The 7,310-nt window shown below is 38.5% G+C and overlaps 1 protein-coding gene across 1 annotated transcript in view; it reads right to left on the reverse strand.

Annotated features, from left to right (window-relative positions):
- ppfibp2a (PPFIA binding protein 2a) overlaps positions 1-3,330 on the reverse strand; it is a 37,315-nt gene extending 33,985 nt beyond the window's left edge. Inside the window, 1 exon segment of the mRNA XM_034678763.1 lies at positions 3,289-3,330. The gene's annotated coding sequence lies outside the window, so the exon portion shown is untranslated.
- Between the last annotated feature and the right edge of the window lie 3,980 nt (positions 3,331-7,310).

The raw sequence follows: 7,310 nt of genomic DNA on the forward strand, positions 1-7,310 counted from the left end.
GTTCTGGACCTGACTTTCTGCCAAATTACGTGCAAAACCCATCTGTAGGTTTTCAATTGGAAAGTAAATCACTCTGTTGAATTTTTCTGCTGTAATCATTTACATTTGGGTCTTTTCCTCTGTCAGCATTGAGCTATAGTATAACTTGTATGGTTCCAGAGGTGGGTGAGCAAGGATGCCAAAGTAGATAGTTCATAATCTGTTTTATTCACAAAATGAAATTAATGTTAAAAGGGACCATTGTGTGTGGTTATAAACCATTGTATTAATTGGTTTCATTGAAACAATTAAGAGCTCAAAACATTTTTGGGAAAAATGGTTCTCAAGAGATTGATTATGTTCATGATGAGTTCAAATGATCTGTTTGGTCAGACCTTTTATATGGTGGTCAAATCTCAAAAAGGTAATGTCTGTTGAGAAAAGCAAAAATGCTCATATCACCTATAGTCAGAAATGAAAAATTATAGCACTTAATGACACCTTTAAACTTTAAAGAATAAATCAGATATAAAAAGTTAAAATGGAAGTGATGATATTATAATGCATATTACATTATATTATATAAGTATTATTTTTATATTACAATTATTATTGTTTACTACAGATAATCATGGTACAGTTATATAGTACTTTTTTAAAAAACTTTTCTCTTTATCTTCATACAGTCATATTATGTACCCATATTTATTTATTATATTGCTTAATCTGTCATAACCAAACCATAATCACACCATGTCAACCAGTTACTACTTAAACATTTTTAGTACTGCCTGTAATTACCACTACTTAAACCATTTGTAACATTTGTATATATCTTAATTTCTATATCTTTGTTTATCTATTTTCATTTTTACTTATTATATTTTACTTATTGAAACATATTCTCGATTGTACTTATGTCTGGGTTGCTACAATAATAGAATTTACCCCTGGGGATCAATGAAATAATATCTTATCTTATCTTAAAATGCTACTGGTCATTTTGCTTTGCTCTTCCAACCTTAAGAATATAGTTCATTGAGGCTGTATTGAAAAGCTATATAGAAAACATCTATTTGAAAACAAGTTACTCTTCCAGTTCATTAGAGTTAGATTTAGTGGATGAGTGGCTTTTTCAGTGGGTGACTTTGTTTTTTTTCTAATATGCTGGTTGTTATTTGGTGCACAAACATGAAGAGTTCCAGTTGTTTGACAGTTGAACCTCTTTGACAGCTTTATAGAGCTAGAGGTCAAAAAGAGTAATGTCACAATACAGGCTACTCAGGGTCTTACTAAAAGAGAAGCAGAGTGGAAGAAACAGCAACCAAGTATAGTTCAGAATCAATCTTGTAACCTCATGTCCATGTCTTTCTACAACATAGTCAGTCCTTTTTATATTGCCAGACTGCAACAGCACTGTAACAAACTCAGCCGTCATCACGCCTTTGTACTTTTATATTGATCAGAGTCCCAGAGTGTGATTTCACACTGCCTTGCAGAAGCACAGGAGGCACGACATGTAAACACAGCTAAAGCTTTAGATACACACATTCAGACATGCATACACATATGCTTGTCAACAGTTAAGGCAGGCAACAGCTTGGAGCCCCAGGCCAGTAGAGAGCCCCCAACAAACTTTATGCTATGGCAGTTTGCAATGACTGTAGGAAACCTCACTTTGGATCCCATCTCACTCTTGTTCTGCGGCTATGTGTTGAATGCATATCTATCCAGTGCAAAAGTTTCCTAATGAATATCACTCAATGAAAATGAAGAATTATTACTCAGGGGGTGAGAACAGAAAGACTAAAGAAGACACAAAGAGTGGAGCAGGTAACAATGATTAAATATAAGACTAAATTACTTAATCTTGCTAGTCTAAAATAAGGGGCACTGAAATAACTTTTTGTTTGCATTACATAATGGCATTTGTTTTTGACGTGTTTAGTTATCATAGCTATCAGCGCATAGTGTGTCCGGGTTGAGCTTGTACTGCGAGGGGCCCCATGCACATTTTTGCCTTAGGCCCAAACAGTTATGAATAACAACTGACCACTGATCTGCCCACACTGCTCCGCTGGGTCCCAATGATCCCATCATGTACCTGAAACATGTCTGTTAGTACCTCAGATGCTGGCACAGTGGGGAACAACTTGATCCCACAATTGCATCCCCCTGACTTGTATTGAGAAGACAAGATGTTACAGTGTAGATATTGTATCTTGATCTGGCAATATAAACAGGGTAATACAATTTCAAGGCTTCCAATGTAGCAAGCCAATGGAGACCATCCAACCCCACTTTGCCATGTGTTGCCATTCTTTGCAGTCCAGCTAGCTTCTTGAGAAGTGAGAGTAAGTGTAAGTAAGTAAGTAAACTTTATTTAGCATAGCACCTTTCACAGACATAGTCACTTAGGGCCCGATCTACTAAAGGTTTGCGTGTATAAAAACAAGTGCTAACTTGATAGCGCGCGCAAAGCTGACGTACTAACCGGGAGCACAGAGGATTGCGTCTTTCAAATGAGCAAAATAGCACTCGCAAATCATTTAGCGTGTTTGCCTTCATGAATATGCAGAACACATGTAGATCATCAGGACGCGCAAAATACTGGAAGGAGAAGATGCAAATGTAATCATTTAGCACACGCAATGTGATTTATCAAACCTGAAACAGATAGCGCACGCTGTATTTGCGTCTATATTTAGCACGTTTGAAAGGCAGGTGCAAACTGGCACAGAGTTACGCACACATGGCTGCTGGCACCGTAAAGCTCATCATAACTTTACAACATGCCCGCAAAAGCTGGGCTTACAAACATTACTAATGTTTTAGTCAATCAAACCAAGAGAACAAAATAATAATAATAAAACAACACAAATTCAAAGCAGTTCAGCACCACGGATAGCGACCGCATCATTCTGACACCCACTTTAACTTTTTCATATAATGAGAGCACAGTAGTCCACTGTATCAATAGATATACAGTTTAGTATAATTGGCACAGCGGCTCACATGTTCACATACAAACAAAAAAAATCTATATGAAGTACTCGGCCTATTCACCACTGTCTGGACGAGCCTTAAGCTCCACAGACTTGTCCAAGATGCACTGTATGTCCATTTTCTTTGATCTGTCACTCTCTATAGATAACATGACATGTCTACTCAGTCTATTCTGTCCCATCGTGCTCATCAAGTTGTTTTTAGTTAGTTTTAACTTGGATAATGAGCGCTCACTGAGCTGCGCCAGGCAGCTCTGCATAACTCCTCAACTCGTGCTTGCAGCAGTGTGTTGGGGTGAATTACCTCAAACATGTTCACAGTTCCATTTAAGCTGGTGAATCTTTGGGACAGTTGCTGGATGATGATATCAGGCATTAAAAACGTTCACCCGAAAGTTGCTCCCTGGGACAGTGAGGCGACGGTCTTCATCCGAGTGACGCCTAACTTTTCTAGAGCAAGAGTGGCAGACTAAGTCTCATCAAATCGCTCTCTAAACTCCATCAAAACACTGATTGCGTTTTGGGGTAGAGTAGATGCGTTTATTTCATTTGCAGATCTTCTGTTTTTTCTCACTTCATTGACCTTTTCACAGATGGCCTCCCAAATCGCGTTTCTAACGCTGAGATGTCTCTGCTGGAGTTCACCGATGTGTTTATTTCCCTCCTCCACAAAGACCTCCAACTCCATAACTTCAAACTTCTTTTACCGCTTAAGACCACTCTGCTCTCTCAAACTCTCCATGGTGACAGCCGATAGCACACGCAAAATGCTCAGTAAAGGGCGGTCCGCATCACTTTTGCACTTGTTATCATTTGCGCACGCAGTCATAGTAGATCACCCGCAACACGCCCAGAAATAGCACGTGCAAAATTATTATTTGCAGACGCAAATTAGCGCTCGTTATTTGGGATCTTAGTAGATCAGGACCTTGGGGCGGAAGATTTTTCCAGAGAGATGGAGCCACATGCTCAAAGGCATAGTCACCCTTAGTTTTAAGCCTGACACGAGGCACAGAAAGCAGACCCTGGTCTGAGGATCTGAGGGGTCTACTGGGGATGTAAGGGTGGAGCAGGTCGGATATATAAGAGGGTGCTTGATGATCGATTGCTTTGTATGTTAATATGAGGATCTTAAACCGTATTCTGTATTTGATTGGTAGCCAGTGTAAGGAGAATAGGATGTGAGTAATGTGGGATACTTTACCAGACCTGGTTAACAGTCTTGCGGCAGCATTTTTAATTAATTGTAGTTGGTGAAGAGAGGATTTATTGAGGCTGGTGAAGAGATAATTGCAGTAGTCAAGCCATGAGGAAATAAACTCATGAACAAGCGTTTCTAATTCTGTGTGTGAGACGATGGATTTAATTTTCAGATACACCTGCCTGCTGGTACAGAAATAGTTCAATCATAGTTAGATGACCATTGATGGCAGCAGAGATTGCATTGAGTCAGATTTTTTTCTGACTCCACACCTGCATACTGTCATATCTCACAGAACACTAGTGGACAATACTCAGACCAAAAGCATAGACCAGAACATTTCTCACACAACCTACATTAATATGTAGCATGTGTTTATAGAGATCCATTCAGAATGAACCATTATTAATAGTTGTCGCATAATAACCCTTACTCATTTCTCCATTATCATACCCTTTATCTATGTAAAGTAAAAGCCAGACAGATAATTATATCACAAAAAAGACAGTGTGCTAAAAAGCACTTCTTCCCATCCATGTTTCCGTCAGCCTGGCCGCATCACAGTTGTACAGCCTACCAGAAATGTGTCATACACAGTGCCCACTAACAAGACCTTAACAAGCTACCCACACACCTCTGTCTCTGCAATGACAACCCACTCCCACTCTCTCCTTAAAGCACTCTCTCTCTGTGTCTTAGATCATATTCCCTCATGATGCACAGAAAGAGTGAGGGATAATCAGGGAAAGAGCAAGTGGACAAGGTCATGGTGATTAACCAGATTTCAGCAGATGAAGGCCTGCTGTCATGAAGGCACTATGGGAGACCCTTGACTCCCATACTAAGGAGACCTGCATTATTCATCCAGAGCCCTGCAGTATCAAACCATTAATGGTTAGCAGTTTTCATGAAAACCTTTGTGAGATAAAACATGTAAAACTTAGAATAGTGCAGTGGCCAATTTGATTTTTCTAAATGGCAGTGATGGGGCATTTTGTTTGCCTTATTTATATGACATTCTTCTTGAAAATAACTATGAGGTCTCAGGAAAGAGCTTGTTGTGAGTGCGCTAATCACATTTTCCATGTGGCATCTGTGGAGAAATAGTGGTGTTGCAGGTTTTATACCAGGATGGGAGCAATAATGGATGTCTTTGGATGAAGTTTGATAAATCTCTCATTACATTAACAATTGCAGACAAAACCAACTGTATATCATTGGAGAGAAAAATATATAAAAATGCTGCTGATGCAGTAAAGAAAACTTTGTCCAAAGATCATTCAACAACAATCTAATCATTGAATTCGACTGTGCTCCTGTGCAAATGGCAAGGTCTATAAGGACAATGTTTGATGTGGAGGAACTTCATTGACCTACAAAGATCCCTAAGCCCAGCACTAAACGCCTTCAGGAGAACTTAGAACCTCTGAACGTGTGCCAGGCCCTCTAACATCAGTGGCTGACCTTACACTTTTGGCTGAATGGACACTAATCTTGTGGAAAGCACAGTCCTGGGAGAGTAGCAGCTATTGTTGACACAAAGAGTGTACTCAGCGTTGATTCCTGTTTTATAACGGCCACTATGAATCTCGCAAAAGTGTGATGGTTTCATTTCTTAGTGGCAATACTACTCTAAATTATCAGTAGCTATCCAGCTAAAGTAAATACAATGTTTTTAACAATATGCTGATAATGAACAGGCATTTTGCTTGATACACTTTATATCATGGTCTGAAAATTAACCTTGAAAGATCCTGATTCAGTCAAATTTATGAGGAATAAAAGGAGAAGGTTGTCCCATCTACTCTAGTAATGTTACAGGCTATGTTGGGTAACATTACACACAAAGGTAACTTATTAAGACACAAGAATATTACTGTTAAATACTAACAGGTTATGTTACTGTGTTAGTTACAAACAAACAGATATGACTCATTACCATAGACTGTATAAAATATTGACTTAGTATCCGTGATGTCAAGCATCTTTTTTTTGAAGCGCTGTTTTGAGGCCAATTGGCGGTGGCAGCTATATTGCTGCTATGGAGCGATTGTGACGTAAAGAGGCGGGCTTTGAGCCTCCTAGCCAACAGCTACAGTGTTCCCGCCTGCCAATCAAGTCAGCTTTGCCTCTCACTGGAAGACTCGTAATCTCAATATCTTCAAAATTGCCCCTTTAGAAACAAATTCACCCCAGTACAGTGTGTGCCGATCAAGAAATGAGCTATCCAGACTACACCTGTCTTTTGAACCAGGCTGCAAACATGTTTATGTAAACATGTTAATTGCACATGTTAAATTCCAAATACCATTTAAGTGCATAGGGGTTTTTTTTAATTAGGTCCCCATGCGTCTTTCATCTTAACTTAGAAAAATCAAACATACAGGATACGGTATATTTCTTAAAATGTGGAGCTCTACATTCATAATCTTGTTTTTTTTATATAAAGTGTGTTTTTTATGCATCTGTAATGAAAGAGACCTTGAGATCTCAATTTTTACATTTGCATTGTAACATGTTTCTTTCTTGGTTTTTATCTTGATCTTATGAATACTTTATCATTCTGTTATTATTATACCAGCTTTTTTTGCATTTTTAGTGAGTTTTAACTTTTCAATGTTGATACAACAACAACACAAATATGACAGAGAAAATATTGTCCCAATTCTGACATGAATTTGTTTAACCTACATTCAACACATAACACCAAAATGCCTCCCTCGCTTTTAATGGGATATAATAATAAATTGGTTTGCACTGCTGTAATGTTTTGATGATAGGCAATGTAAATTAAAAGTAGAGTATGACATTTTAGGGTGTGCTTGTGGTTGTTTTTAAGATACAGTATGAACTCACTGGAGTGTTCAGTTGCCTTTTAAAAAAGCATATGCTTTACTGTATGCAGCCTGAAGCATCTGTGCAAGATATAATACATGAAAGTCATTTTTTTCATTATTTTATTTCATTGCAGTTACAAAATTGTATGCTGCCAGGGCCATTCTCTAACCAGAACAAAAAGCAACTGGAAGAGGAGAAGATCCAGTGTAACTTAGCTACAGGCCCAAAGGGAAGAGATGGTTGTAAGCCGTGAAAGCAAATTAAATGAAAAACATGTATGAGGGGCA

The sequence above is a fragment of the Notolabrus celidotus genome, chromosome 3, assembly GCF_009762535.1.
Source record: "Notolabrus celidotus isolate fNotCel1 chromosome 3, fNotCel1.pri, whole genome shotgun sequence".
Taxonomy (NCBI): Eukaryota; Metazoa; Chordata; class Actinopteri; order Labriformes; family Labridae; genus Notolabrus; species Notolabrus celidotus.